This window comes from Engystomops pustulosus, chromosome 10, assembly GCF_040894005.1.
Source record: "Engystomops pustulosus chromosome 10, aEngPut4.maternal, whole genome shotgun sequence".
Classification (NCBI taxonomy): domain Eukaryota; kingdom Metazoa; phylum Chordata; class Amphibia; order Anura; family Leptodactylidae; genus Engystomops; species Engystomops pustulosus.
Window position 1 is genome coordinate 580,825 of NC_092420.1, and position 15,639 is coordinate 596,463.

Here is a 15,639-nt window from a genome sequence, read left to right on the forward strand (position 1 = left end):
CTGTGTAGGGCTCCTCCGTGCAGTGCACCCGGCTGTGTAGGGCTCCTCCGTGCAGTGCACCCGGCTGTGTAGGGCTCCTCCGTGCAGCGCTCCCGGCTGTGTAGGGCTCCTCCGTGCAGTGCACCCGGCTGTGTAGGGCTCCTCCGTGCAGTGCACCTGGCTGTGTAGGGCTCCTCCGTGCAGCGCTCCCGGCCGGCCAGGTGAGCAGGGCCGCGTGTGAGGGGCGTGTCTCCCCGGGGCAGTGGGCGGGCCGGGGGCGGGGTTATGTAGATGTCTGGAGTTGCTGTGACTTTCCCCGCAGACGCCGCTCAGTCTCGGTGCGGAGGTTACAGGCGGCGGCTGCTGCGGAGCCGGGATCTGCCCCAGGATTACTGCCCCGATGCCCCCGCGCCCCGGGATCTGCCCCGCCTCTGCTGCTGCTGTGCTCGGGCCCCGCTCTCTGCAGGACGCAGTCGGATTGTCGGGGTCGTGTTAGGTGAGTGCGCGCTGCCCTGTCACACTGCACCGGACCCTCCGCTCTCAGCGGCACTTGTGGTTACTTTGTATCTGATGGGAGGACGTGTATGAGGGGGGCCCTGTCTCTAGTATGGGGTCCCCCGGGCACAGGCAGCGCCCCCAGAACCGGGGCTCCTCCAGCCCCGAACACAAAGGACCGACAGGTAGGAGCAGCCCCGGCACAATGCGGGGGGTGCAGGGGGGTAATGAGGGGGTGCAGGGGGGTAATGAGGGGTTGCAGGGGGGTAATGAGGGGTTGCAGGGGGGTAATGAGGGGGAGCAGGGGGGTAATGAGGGGGGCAGGTAGGAGGGGCTCAGGGGTAGGTAAGGGAAGGGGGGTGCGGCCAGGGGGTATATAGGGGTGATGTGGTGACTTGTGAATGTCCTACATGTGTAGTAACTACAATGCCCATCATCCCCCGGCTGTGGGGGTCCGCCTGCTCCCTCCTCCAGGTGATGGCAGAGCGGCTGTAAGGGGTCCGTGTCCTCCGCAGGCGCAAAGTCAGAAGTTACAGCAATGTCACAAAAACACGTAAGACGCCTGCGAGGAGAAGATCTGAGACGCTGAGGGTCCCGCTTACTCCTGTGCCGTACACTCCTGTGTGTGATGGAGGGGCCCGCTTACTCCTGTGCCGTACACTCCTGTGTGTGATGGAGGGGCCCGCTTACTCCTGTGCCGTACACTCCTGTGTGTGATGGAGGGGCCCGCTTACTCCTGTGCCGTACACTCCTGTGTGTGATGGAGGGGCCCGCTTACTCCTGTGCCGTACACTCCTGTGTGTGATGGAGGGGCCCGCTTACTCCTGTGCCGTACACTCCTGTGTGTGATGGAGGGGCCCGCTTACTCCTGTGCCGTACACTCCTGTGTGTGATGGAGGGGCCCGCTTACTCCTGTGCCGTACACTCCTGTGTGTGATGGAGGGGCCCGCTTACTCCTGTGCCGTACACTCCTGTGTGTGATGGAGGGGCCCGCTTACTCCTGTGCCGTACACTCCTGTGTGTGATGGAGGGGCCCGCTTACTCCTGTGCCGTACACTCCTGTGTGTGATGGAGGGGCCCGCTTACTCCTGTGCCGTACACTCCTGTGTGTGATGGAGGGGCCCGCTTACTCCTGTGCCGTACACTCCTGTGTGTGATGGAGGGGCCCGCTTACTCCTGTGCCGTACACTCCTGTGTGTGATGGAGGGGCCCGCTTACTCCTGTGCCGTACACTCCTGTGTGTGATGGAGGGGCCCGCTTACTCCTGTGCCGTACACTCCTGTGTGTGATGGAGGGGCCCGCTTACTCCTGTGCCGTACACTCCTGTGTGTGATGGAGGGGCCCGCTTACTCCTGTGCCGTACACTCCTGTGTGTGATGGAGGGGCCCGCTTACTCCTGTGCCGTACACTCCTGTGTGTGATGGAGGGGCCCGCTTACTCCTGTGCCGTACACTCCTGTGTGTGATGGAGGGGCCCGCTTACTCCTGTGCCGTACACTCCTGTGTGTGATGGAGGGGCCCGCTTACTCCTGTGCCGTACACTCCTGTGTGTGATGGAGGGGCCCGCTTACTCCTGTGCCGTACACTCCTGTGTGTGATGGAGGGGCCCGCTTACTCCTGTGCCGTACACTCCTGTGTGTGATGGAGGGGCCCGCTTACTCCTGTGCCGTACACTCCTGTGTGTGATGGAGGGGCCCGCTTACTCCTGTGCCGTACACTCCTGTGTGTGATGGAGGGGCCCGCTTACTCCTGTGCCGTACACTCCTGTGTGTGATGGAGGGGCCCGCTTACTCCTGTGCCGTACACTCCTGTGTGTGATGGAGGGGCCCGCTTACTCCTGTGCCGTACACTCCTGTGTGTGATGGAGGGGCCCGCTTACTCCTGTGCCGTACACTCCTGTGTGTGATGGAGGGGCCCGCTTACTCCTGTGCCGTACACTCCTGTGTGTGATGGAGGGGCCCGCTTACTCCTGTGCCGTACACTCCTGTGTGTGATGGAGGGGCCCGCTTACTCCTGTGCCGTACACTCCTGTGTGTGATGGAGGGGCCCGCTTACTCCTGTGCCGTACACTCCTGTGTGTGATGGAGGGGCCCGCTTACTCCTGTGCCGTACACTCCTGTGTGTGATGGAGGGGCCCGCTTACTCCTGTGCCGTACACTCCTGTGTGTGATGGAGGGGCCCGCTTACTCCTGTGCCGTACACTCCTGTGTGTGATGGAGGGGCCCGCTTACTCCTGTGCCGTACACTCCGGTGTGTGATGGAGGGGCCCGCTTACTCCTGTGCCGTACACTCCGGTGTGTGATGGAGGGGCCCGCTTACTCCTGTGCCGTACACTCCGGTGTGTGATGGAGGGGCCCGCTTACTCCTGTGCCGTACACTCCGGTGTGTGATGGAGGGGCCCGCTTACTCCTGTGCCGTACACTCCGGTGTGTGATGGAGGGGCCCGCTTACTCCTGTGCCGTACACTCCGGTGTGTGATGGAGGGGCCCCCTTACTCCTGTGCCGTACACTCCGGTGTGTGATGGAGGGGCCCCCTTACTCCTGTGCCGTACACTCCGGTGTGTGATGGAGGGGCCCCCTTACTCCTGTGCCGTACACTCCGGTGTGTGATGGAGGGGCCCCCTTACTCCTGTGCCGTATACTCCGGTGTGTGATGGAGGGGCCCGCTTACTCTGGCACTGTATATAGTGGGGGTTCGGCATCGGAGACCACCCGGTGGTTCCCCTTTAAGCCGGATCTGTGAAGGATTCTTGTCCCATCTCTGACTGAAATGAAAGCAAAAATATCCGGGATTCTGCCGGCGCTTACATGTGGAGCTCGCTCCCTCCTCCGAGTCGTTGCCTTTGGCTCTGGGCAGAGGAATATTTTTATCTCCTCTTCGGCCTTTTGCCTAAAACAATATTAAGGCGATTTGTTCTCACAAGTTTAAGCCCAGAAGATCGGCCGCGAATCCCGGGGCCGGCGGAGCCGCAGCTTCACTGCAGGAGCAGAGATCATGTATTAATGATGAGTACAGCGGCTGTGGCACAGCAGGAGTGTCGCTGCTCTGTTCTAACGCATCGAAAGTTGCTTTTTATAGAAAAATAGTTTATAGTATTTATGGAGGCGACTCTTAAAGTGGTGGGGAAACTGGATTATAATCTGACGTGGAGATGGTGCAACCACCTATGGCTACTGCCGCTCGGCCTCGCTCCTCTCTCTGTAGATGTGGCCTCTGGGTTGTTGGCCGCTCGGCCTCGCTCCTCTCTCTGTAGCTGCGGACCTCTGGGTTGTTGGTCGCTCGGCCTCGCTCCTCTCTCTGTAGCTCCGGACCTCTGGGTTGTTGGTCGCTCGGCCTCGCTCCTCTCTCTGTAGCTCCGGACCTCTGGGTTGTTGGATGTTCGGCCTCGCTGCTCTCTCTGTAGCTGCGGACCTCTGGGTTGTTGGATGCTCGGCCCCGCTCGTCTCTCTGTAACTGCGGACCTCTGGGTTGTTGGCCGCTCGGCCTCGCTGGTCTCTGTAGCTCCGGACCTCTGGGTTGTTGGTCGCTCGTCTCTCTGTAGCTGCGGACCTCTGGGTTGTTGGTCGCTCGGCCTCTCTCATCTCTCTGTAGATGCGGCCTCTGGGTTGTTGGCCGCTCGGCCTCGCTCGTCTCTCTGTAGCTGCGGACCTCTGGGTTGTTGGCTGCTCGGCCGCGCTCGTCTCTTTGTAGATGCGGCCTCTGGGTTGTTGGATGCTCGGCCTCACTCGTCTCTGTAGCTGCGGACCACTGGGTTGTTGGATGCTTGGCCTCACTCGTCTCTGTAGCAGCGGACCACTGGGTTGTTGGAAGCTCAGCCCCGCTCGTGTCTCTGTAGCTGCGGACCACTGGGTTGTTGGCCGCTCGGCCTCGCTTGTCTCTCTGTAGATGCGGACCTCTGGGTTGTTGGCCGCTCGGCCTCGCTCGTCTCTTTGTAGCTGCGGACCTCTGGGTTGTTGGATGTTCGGCCTCGCTCCTCTCTCTGTAGATGCGGCCTCTGGTTGTTGGTCGCTCGGACTCGCTCGTCTCTCTGTAGCTGCGGACCTCTGGGTTGTTGGATGCCCTGCCTCGCTCCTCTCTCTGTAGCTGAGGACCTCTGGGTTGTTGGTCGCTCGGCCTCGCTCGTCTCTCTGTAGCTGCGGACCTCTGGGTTGTTGGATGTTCGGCCTCGCTGCTCTCTCTGTAGCTGCGGACCTCTGGGTTGTTGGTCGCTCGGCCTCGCTCGTCTCTCTGTAGATGCGGCCTCTGGTTGTTGGTCGCTCGGACTCGCTTGTCTCTGTAGCTGCGGACCTCTGGGTTGTTGGATGCCCTGCCTCGCTCCTCTCTCTGTAGCTGAGGACCTCTGGGTTGTTGGTCGCTCGGCCTCGCTCGTCTCTCTGTAGCTCCAGACCTCTGGGTTGTTGGATGCTCTGTCCCGCTCGTCTCTCTGTAGCTGAGAACCTCTGGTTTGTTGGTCGCTCGGCCTCGCTCCTCTCTCTGTAGCTGAGGACCTCTGGGTTGTTGGTCGCTCGGCCTCGCTCGTCTCTCTGTAGCTGCGGACCTCTGGGTTGTTGGATGTTCGGCCTCGCTGCTCTCTCTGTAGCTGCGGACCTCTGGGTTGTTGGATGCTCGGCCTCGCTAGTCTCTCTGTAGCTGAGGACCTCTGGGTTGTTGGCTGCTCGGCCTCGCTGGTCTCTGTAGATGTGGCCTCTGGGTTGTTGGCCGCTCGGCCTCGCTCGTCTCTCTGTAGCTGAGGACCTCTGGGTTGTTGGCCGCTCGGCCTCGCTCCTCTCTCTGTAGCTCCGGACCTCTGGGTTGTTGGCCGCTCGGCCTCGCTCCTCTCTCTGTAGCTCCGGACCTCTGGGTTGTTGGCCGCTCGGCCTCGCTCCTCTCTCTGTAGCTCCGGACCTCTGGGTTGTTGGCCGCTCGGCCTCGCTCGTCTCTCTTAGCTCCGGACCTCGCTCGTCTCTTTGTAGCTACGGCCTCTGGGTTGTTGGATGCTCGGCCTCGCTCGTCTCTCTGTAGCTGAGGACCTCTGGGTTGTTGGCTGCTCGGCCTCGCTGGTCTCTGTAGATGTGGCCTCTGGGTTGTTGGCCGCTCGGCCTCGCTCGTCTCTCTGTAGCTGAGGACCTCTGGGTTGTTGGCCGCTCGGCCTCGCTCGTCTCTGTAGCTGCGGACCTCTGGGTTGTTGGCTGCTCGGCCTCGCTCCTCTCTCTGTAGCTCCGGACCTCTGGGTTGTTGGCCGCTCGGCCTCGCTCCTCTCTCTGTAGCTCCGGACCTCTGGGTTGTTGGTCGCTCGGCCTCGCTCGTCTCTCTGTAGATGCGGCCTCTGGGTTGTTGGATGCTCGGCCCCGCTCGTCTCTCTGTAGCTCCAGACCTCTGGGTTGTTGGATGCTCGGCCCCGCTCGTCTCTCTGTAGCTCCAGACCTCTGGGTTGTTGGATGCTCGGCCCCGCTCGTCTCTCTGTAGCTCCAGACCTCTGGGTTGTTGGGCGCTCTGTCCCGCTCGTCTCTCTGTAGCTCCAGACCTCTGGGTTGTTGGCCGCTCAGCCTCCTCCTCTCTTTACTCAGCTTTCTGATGCTTCAGCTGATGGTGATCCTAATAGCCGGTGCGATTACATGACCCAGTGATCAGTCCAGACCACTGATAGACGATATTAGTATTGATCGCACTGTGTCTGTGAGCAGAGATTTACTGTCTATAAAGCTGTCAATCTATCCCCTCCACCTGGAGATGACCATATAACCCATGGGTTTTGCCTGTGTCTCATAATCTCCTTATCGTCTCCCAAAACACTTTAGTCTGGCCACTTAATTTATGTGATAATCCTCTCATCCAACACAAAAGCTTCTGAGTGCTGACAGAAAGACAATTACAAGTTTTATCAGAACAGAAGGAGGGCGAGACATGGTGGAGCAGAGAGCCCCGGCCCTCCCCGGCGGCCTATCAAACGCAATATGTACGTGCACGCGTCTGTCCTCCTCTAATACTGCTCAGTCTGATCACTTGTAGTTAGTACGTCTCCGACATATGATGTAGACTCCGCTGACCTCAGTGTAATACAGGAGTGGATTTATACACAACCACACAGCACGGATGTCGGAAAGTCACCAAATTACTGAAGCTGTTCCTCTGCCAGGTACCCCCATAGTCCATCCACAATGGAGGAACCAATATGGCTGCACCCTTCTCACTCTCCGTGTACCCCCATAGTCCATCCACAATGGAGGAACCAATATGGCTGCACCTTTCTCACTCTCCGTGTACCCCCATAGTCCATCCACAATGGAGGAACCAATATGGCCGCACCCTTCTCACTCTCCGTGTACCCCCATAGTCCATCCACAATGGAGGAACCAATATGGCCGCACCCTTCTCTCTCCGTGTACCCCCATAGTCCATCCACAATGGAGGAACCAATATGGCTGCACCCTTCTCACTCTCCGTGTACCCGTAGTCCATCCACAATGGAGGACCCAATATGGCCGCACCCTTCTCACTCTGCGTGTACCCCCATAGTCCATCCACAATGGAGGAACCAATATGGCTGCACCTTTCTCACTCTCCGTGTACCCCCATAGTCCATCCACAATGGAGGAAGCAATATGGCCGCACCCTTCTCACTCTGCGTGTACCCCCATAGTCCATCCACAATGGAGGAACCAATATGGCTGCACCTTTCTCACTCTCCGTGTACCCATAGTCCATCCACAATGGAGGAACCAATATGGCCGCACCCTTCTCACTCTGCGTGTACCCCCATAGTCCATCCACAATGGAGGAACCAATATGGCTGCACCCTTCTCACTCTCCGTGTACCCCCATAGTCCATCCACAATGGAGGAACCAATATGGCTGCACCCTTCTCACTCTCCGTGTACCCCCATAGTCCATCCACAATGGAGGAACGGATATCGCACGCACTCCTTCCAGTCAGATCTCGCTGTAATGTCTGTAGGACGTTCTCTCTCACATCTTGGTGAGGCTTATTCTCTGCGGGGTTTTCTTTTGTAACCTGACGACTCTCCTCCATGATACGCGGGATCTCTATCCCCGGAGTTCTGAGTTTCCATATTATTTATGATTTTTGTAACTTCATCCGTTCTGCACGTTGTAGTGTGTGCGGCCCCAAGATTTTCTCCCTTATTCGTAGATTTCCAGCTCTGGGATGAGATTTGTGAATCATTTCTAGAAGACGCTTTGATTAGGTCTTCTCGGTTCGCTACGTTAAATCATCCGAGACGTCGCTGTATGGACTCTCTGATTGAGCCGTCGCTCGGCTGCTTTCTGCCATCAGAAAAGAGACTTTAATTAGAATGCGATTAGGATGGCGGCTCGTGATTCTGGAGCGGGAGACGATAACAGATGACGCTAGAGGTTAATTTCTGGATGACACGCTCTCTGTAAACGCTCACACGTGTGCGCTGCAGAAACGCTGAGTGAGAAGCTGCTCGTGCGCTGGGCTGTGCGGCGTCAGACGGCGGATTACACTACATTATTCATTGTTCAGAAGGGGGATGGAGGTGCGCGCACATAGACATCGCTGTAGTATGACGCCCGTATAGATTGGAGGATGGAGATGGGGGGGGGGGGGGGGCACACATATGTCACCTGGGGTGGTCACTTTCCCTGGTGCTGGACCCTTCAGGACCCCCCAGATCTGCTGTGGTGCTGGTCATGATTAGATGTTCCTATAGCGGCCTGGATTATTCTACATACCATACTCCACTCAGCGATGCAGGCCGCGTTGTCCTCGTGACGTGCGTTGCGCTTTAGATTCTCTGATGCACTTGAATCTTTGATCTGGTTCTATACAGATCCGCTCTCGGCCTTCAGTCCGGCGCTTGCATAAATCTATAGGTGCTTTGTAGTTGTGTATAACTGGGGCACCAGGAATAGATGGAAGCGCTGCACGCGTGCCGGCGGAGGGAGGGCGCCGCAGACGCTCCTCTCGTGTGACCTAGGACTCCATAGATGTGGATTAAGACTCACATTTTGAGGAACTTTACACCCCTGGGGCATTTGATGGTATCTGTGGTGAAGGTGACAGGACGACTGTTCATGGAGAAATAGAAGCTTTGTCTCCTCGGCCCTATGTGGGGGCTACACACCGGATGTGGGATGATGGCGTCGCGGTGTAGGATGACGCAAATGATCCACAATGAAGCTGCAGTATATTCCCACCGGAGTCTTGTGGACCCCCGTGACGGACACTTCTTCTGGTTCTGAAGGTGCTTTTCCATTATCCCTTTGGACCCTCCTTATCCTTGCGTGCTCCTGTGTGGGACCGGACAGGCCGAGGGTCTTGGGCAGTGTGCCCTGTATGTGCCATCCTGCACATCCTACCTTATACTGCTGCCCAATGCTCTATAACATGAGCTACTCCTTGCTGCTTTATCCTCTAGGGTTAGGATAGACCCTGACACTGCCCGATCTGCTATATACCAAATGGAGAAGGTCAAGTGCCACATGTTGTGTGCGCCATATTAAGGCCTCATATGTACACCCCCCTCTGCTGAAAGGTGATCCCCATCTCTACACTAAATAATTCATGAGGCCGTGGATAATGGATGTAATTCCAGCCCTGGATACCTGCGTCTTCCTAGTGTTCCCACGCACTCATGGCCGCTGCTCGTATTCCTCTATACATGACTTCAGCCGTTCGTTCCTGGTGCCGCTGATTGCACCATGCGCCTGCTCCGTGCGCACCTACCTGCCGCATGTACTGGGACTTTGGCCTCTCCAGTCCCATACATTTTGTCAGGTTTTTCTTCCTTGGCCTCTTCAGGAAAGACGACATTACATCGCACACTGCAGAGTCTGCAGCACATCGCAGCTGGGCCGCGCTCCTCAGACCCTATGGATCATTTCTGTCTTTTTAATCTTTCTTGTCACTACAGATCTTACAGCGTCTTAATGAGTGACCTCCAGTTTCCTCTGGTTTGACTCATGGTTTCCAGCTTCTCCCTCCCCCGTCACTTTCTCCCGTCAGAGGGTTGTTTATTTTAGCTACAAATTCCGTCATGAGAAACAAAATATGAGCGGGGGAGAAGGGGCGAAGCCTGGGCAGCAACAGAGGAGGCTTCATTACAGATGCAGGTAGGGGATCACCTGTGCGGCCCGAGCGCTGTGGAGAGGATCGAGCTCCGAGATGGTACGCGTCCTCTTATCTGCCGCTTGTACCCGCCATGTTGTGGGACAATGGGCTTCAGGGTGTAACTTCAATATGACGTCTCCCTGTGAAGCCGCAGCCATCGCCATCAGCGCCTCACAGTAAATATCCCATTGTAGGATACCAAGGTCTTTCCCCTTGGTATACGAGGAGTTTTCGGTGAAGTTTTCATTTACAGAACTGAAACTTTTTTCCTTCTATGAAGATCTATCGTGTCCCTCGCTGATGGCTGCCTCAGTCCTGTCACCATTACATGGCGTTGGTTCTGGTCCCTGCTCCAGGACTACTCCTCTCAGCGTGTACACAGAATATTAGGTATAAGGAGCCTTGCTGATGGCTGCCTCAGTCCTGTCACCATTACATGGCGTTGGTTCTGGTCTCTGCTCCAGGACTACTCCTCTCAGCGTGTACACAGAATATTAGGTATAAGGAGCCTTGCTGATGGCTGCCTCAGTCCTGTCACTATTACATGGCGTTGGTTCTGGTCCCTGCTCCAGGACTACTCCTCTCAGCGTGTACACAGAATATTAGATAAGGAGCCTTGCTGATGGCTGCCTCAGTCCTGTCACCATTACATGGCGTTGGTTCTGGTCTCTGCTCCAGGACTACTCCCCTCAGCGTGTACACAGAATATTAGATATAAGGAGCCTTGCTGATGGCTGCCTCAGTCCTGTCACCATTACATGGCGTTGGTTCTGGTCCCTGCTCCAGGACTACTCCTCTCAGCGTGTACACAGAATATTAGGTATAAGGAGCCTTGCTGATGGCTGCCTCAGTCCTGTCACCATTACATGGCGTTGGTTCTGGTCTCTGCTCCAGGACTACTCCTCTCAGCGTGTACACAGAATATTAGATATAAGGAGCCTTGCTGATGGCTGCCTCAGTCCTGTCACCATTACATGGCGTTGGTTCTGGTCCCTGCTCCAGGACTACTCCTCTCAGCGTGTACACAGAATATTAGATATAAGGAGCCTTGCTGATGGCTGCCTCAGTCCTGTCACTATTACATGGCGTTGGTTCTGGTCTCTGCTCCAGGACTACTCCTCTCAGCGTGTACACAGAATATTAGGTATAAGGAGCCTTGCTGATGGCTGCCTCAGTCCTGTCACTATTACATGGCGTTGGTTCTGGTCCCTGCTCCAGGACTACTCCTCTCAGCGTGTACACAGAATATTAGATAAGGAGCCTTGCTGATGGCTGCCTCAGTCCTGTCACCATTACATGGCGTTGGTTCTGGTCTCTGCTCCAGGACTACTCCCCTCAGCGTGTACACAGAATATTAGATATAAGGAGCCTTGCTGATGGCTGCCTCAGTCCTGTCACCATTACATGGCGTTGGTTCTGGTCCCTGCTCCAGGACTACTCCCCTCAGCGTGTACACAGAATATTAGGTATAAGGAGCCTTGCTGATGGCTGCCTCAGTCCTGTCACTATTACATGGCGTTGGTTCTGGTCTCTGCTCCAGGACTACTCCTCTCAGCCTGTACACAGAATATTAGATATAAGGAGCCTTGCTGATGGCTGCCTCAGTCCTGTCACTATTACATGGCGTTGGTTCTGGTCTCTGCTCCAGGACTACTCCTCTCAGCGTGTACACAGAATATTAGGTATAAGGAGCCTTGCTGATGGCTGCCTCAGTCCTGTCACCATTACATGGCGTTGGTTCTGGTCCCTGCTCCAGGACTACTCCCCTCAGCGTGTACACAGAATATTAGATAAGGAGCCTTGCTGATGGCTGCCTCAGTCCTGTCACCATTACATGGCGTTGGTTCTGGTCCCTGCTCCAGGACTACTCCCCTCAGTGTGTACACAGAATATTAGGTATAAGGAGCCTTGCTGATGGCTGCCTCAGTCCTGTCACTATTACATGGCGTTGGTTCTGGTCCCTGCTCCAGGACTACTCCTCTCAGCGTGTACACAGAATATTAGATAAGGAGCCTTGCTGATGGCTGCCTCAGTCCTGTCACCATTACATGGCGTTGGTTCTGGTCCCTGCTCCAGGACTACTCCCCTCAGCGTGTACACAGAATATTAGGTATAAGGAGCCTTGCTGATGGCTGCCTCAGTCCTGTCACCATTACATGGCGTTGGTTCTGGTCCCTGCTCCAGGACTACTCCTCTCAGCGTGTACACAGAATATTAGGTATAAGGAGCCTTGCTGATGGCTGCCTCAGTCCTGTCACCATTACGTGGCGTTGGTTCTGGTCTCTGCTCCAGGACTACTCCTCTCAGCGTGTACACAGAATATTAGATATAAGGAGCCTTGCTGATGGCTGCCTCAGTCCTGTCACCATTACATGGCGTTGGTTCTGGTCTCTGCTCCAGGACTACTCCTCTCAGCGTGTACACAGAATATTAGATAAGGAGCCTTGCTGATGGCTGCCTCAGTCCTGTCACTATTACATGGCGTTGGTTCTGGTCTCTGCTCCAGGACTACTCCCCTCAGCGTGTACACAGAATATTAGGTATAAGGAGCCTTGCTGATGGCTGCCTCAGTCCTGTCACCATTACATGGCGTTGGTTCTGGTCTCTGCTCCCAGGACTACTCCCCTCAGTGTGTACACAGAATATTAGAGAAGGAGCCTTGCTGATGGCTGCCTCAGTCCTGTCACTATTACATGGCGTTGGTTCTGGTCTCTGCTCCAGGACTACTCCTCTCAGCGTGTACACAGAATATTAGATAAGGAGCCTTGCTGATGGCTGCCTCAGTCCTGTCACCATTACATGGCGTTGGTTCTGGTCCCTGCTCCAGGACTACTCCCCTCAGCGTGTACACAGAATATTAGGTATAAGGAGCCTTGCTGATGGCTGCCTCAGTCCTGTCACCATTACATGGCGTTGGTTCTGGTCTCTTCTCCAGGACTACTGCCCTCAGCGTGTACACAGAATATTAGATATAAGGAGCCTTGCTGATGGCTGCCTCAGTCCTGTCACCATTACATGGCGTTGGTTCTGGTCTCTGCTCCAGGACTACTCCCCTCAGCGTGTACACAGAATATTAGGTATAAGGAGCCTTGCTGATGGCTGCCTCAGTCCTGTCACCATTACATGGCGTTGGTTCTAGTCTCTGCTCCCAGGACTACTCCCCTCAGTGTGTACACAGAATATTAGAGAAGGAGCCTTGCTGATGGCTGCCTCAGTCCTGTCACTATTACATGGCGTTGGTTCTGGTCTCTGCTCCAGGACTACTCCTCTCAGCGTGTACACAGAATATTAGATAAGGAGCCTTGCTGATGGCTGCCTCAGTCCTGTCACCATTACATGGCGTTGGTTCTGGTCCCTGCTCCAGGACTACTCCCCTCAGCGTGTACACAGAATATTAGGTATAAGGAGCCTTGCTGATGGCTGCCTCAGTCCTGTCACCATTACATGGCGTTGGTTCTGGTCCCTGCTCCAGGACTACTCTCCTCAGCGTGTACACAGAATATTAGGTATAAGGAGCCTTGCTGATGGCTGCCTCAGTCCTGTCACTATTACATGGCGTTGGTTCTGGTCTCTGCTCCAGCACTACTCCTCTCAGCGTGTACACAGAATATTAGATATAAGGAGCCTTGCTGATGGCTGCCTCAGTCCTGTCACCATTACATGGCGTTGGTTCTGGTCTCTGCTCCAGGACTACTCCCCTCAGCGTGTACACAGAATATTAGGTATAAGGAGCCTTGCTGATGGCTGCCTCAGTCCTGTCACTATTACATGGCGTTGGTTCTGGTCTCTGCTCCAGGACTACTCCTCTCAGCGTGTACACAGAATATTAGGTATAAGGAGCCTTGCTGATGGCTGCCTCAGTCCTGTCACCATTACATGGCGTTGGTTCTGGTCTCTGCTCCAGGACTACTCCCCTCAGCGTGTACACAGAATATTAGGTATAAGGAGCCTTGCTGATGGCTGCCTCAGTCCTGTCACTATTACATGGCGTTGGTTCTGGTCTCTGCTCCAGGACTACTCCTCTCAGCGTGTACACAGAATATTAGGTATAAGGAGCCTTGCTGATGGCTGCCTCAGTCCTGTCACCATTACATGGCGTTGGTTCTGGTCCCTGCTCCAGGACTACTCCTCTCAGCGTGTACACAGAATATTAGGTATAAGGAGCCTTGCTGATGGCTGCCTCAGTCCTGTCACCATTACATGGCGCTGGTTCTGGTCCCTGCTCCAGGACTACTCCCCTCAGCGTGTACACAGAATATTAGGTATAAGGAGCCTTGCTGATGGCTGCCTCAGTCCTGTCACCATTACATGGCGTTGGTTCTGGTCTCTGCTCCAGGACTACTCCCCTCAGCGTGTACACAGAATATTAGATATAAGGAGCCTTGCTGATGGCTGCCTCAGTCCTGTCACTATTACATGGCGTTGGTTCTGGTCTCTGCTCCAGGACTACTCCCCTCAGCGTGTACACAGAATATTAGGTATAAGGAGCCTTGCTGATGGCTGCCTCAGTCCTGTCACCATTACATGGCGTTGGTTCTGGTCCCTGCTCCAGGACTACTCCTCTCAGCGTGTACACAGAATATTAGATGAGGAGCCTTGCTGATGGCTGCCTCAGTCCTGTCACTATTACATGGCGTTGGTTCTGGTCTCTGCTCCAGGACTACTCCTCTCAGCGTGTACACAGAATATTAGATATAAGGAGCCTTGCTGATGGCTGCCTCAGTCCTGTCACTATTACATGGCGTTGGTTCTGGTCTCTGCTCCAGGACTACTCCTCTCAGCGTGTACACAGAATATTAGATAAGGAGCCTTGCTGATGGCTGCCTCAGTCCTGTCACCATTACATGGCGCTGGTTCTGGTCCCTGCTCCAGGACTACTCCCCTCAGCATGTACACAGAATATTAGATATAAGGAGCCTTGCTGATGGCTGCCTCAGTCCTGTCACTATTACATGGCGTTGGTTCTGGTCTCTGCTCCAGGACTACTCCCCTCAGCGTGTACACAGAATATTAGGTATAAGGAGCCTTGCTGATGGCTGCCTCAGTCCTGTCACTATTACATGGCGTTGGTTCTGGTCCCTGCTCCAGGACTACTCCTCTCAGCGTGTACACAGAATATTAGATAAGGAGCCTTGCTGATGGCTGCCTCAGTCCTGTCACCATTACATGGCATTGGTTCTGGTCTCTGCTCCAGGACTACTCCCCTCAGCGTGTACACAGAATATTAGATATAGGGAGCCTTGCTGATGGCTGCCTCAGTCCTGTCACTATTACATGGCGTTGGTTCTGGTCCCTGCTCCAGGACTACTCCTCTCAGTTACATAATATTAGATATAAGGAGCCTTGCTGATGGCTGCCTCAGTCCTGTCACTATTACATGGCGTTGGTTCTGGTCCCTGCTCCAGGACTACTCCTCTCAGTTACAGAATATTAGATATAAGGAGCCTTGCTGATGGCTGCCTCAGTCCTGTCACCATTACATGGCGTTGGTTCTGGTCCCTGCTCCAGGACTACTCCTCTCAGCGTGTACACAGAATATTAGATAAGGAGCCTTGCTGATGGCTGCCTCAGTCCTGTCACTATTACATGGCGTTGGTTCTGGTCCCTGCTCCAGGACTACTCCTCTCAGCGTGTACACAGAATATTAGGTATAAGGAGCCTTGCTGATGGCTGCCTCAGTCCTGTCACTATTACATGGCGTTGGTTCTGGTCTCTGCTCCAGGACTACTCCTCTCAGCGTGTACACAGAATATTAGGTATAAGGAGCCTTGCTGATGGCTGCCTCAGTCCTGTCACTATTACATGGCGTTGGTTCTGGTCTCTGCTCCAGGACTACTCCCCTCAGCGTGTACACAGAATATTAGATATAAGGAGCCTTGCTGATGGCTGCCTCAGTCCTGTCACCATTACATGGCGTTGGTTCTGGTCTCTGCTCCCAGGACTACTGCCCTCAGCGTGTACACAGAATATTAGATATAAGGAGCCTTGCTGATGGCTGCCTCAGTCCTGTCACCATTACATGGCGTTGGTTCTGGTCCCTGCTCCAGGACTACTCCTCTCAGCGTGTACACAGAATATTAGGTATAAGGAGC

General features: G+C 55.1%; 1 protein-coding gene across 5 annotated transcripts in view; it reads left to right on the plus strand.

Moving 5' to 3' along the window:
- Positions 1-288: 288 nt before the first annotated feature.
- Positions 289-15,639, plus strand: part of LOC140105167 (semaphorin-3F-like) — a 70,596-nt gene continuing 55,245 nt past the window's right edge. For 3 of the 5 annotated variants that reach the window (XM_072129107.1, XM_072129108.1, XM_072129110.1), the window contains exon 1: positions 290-475. The gene's annotated coding sequence lies outside the window, so the exon portion shown is untranslated. Of the gene's footprint in view, positions 476-15,639 lie in introns of all 5 variants that reach the window. The other 2 variants (XM_072129106.1, XM_072129109.1) reach the window with 1 other exon arrangement.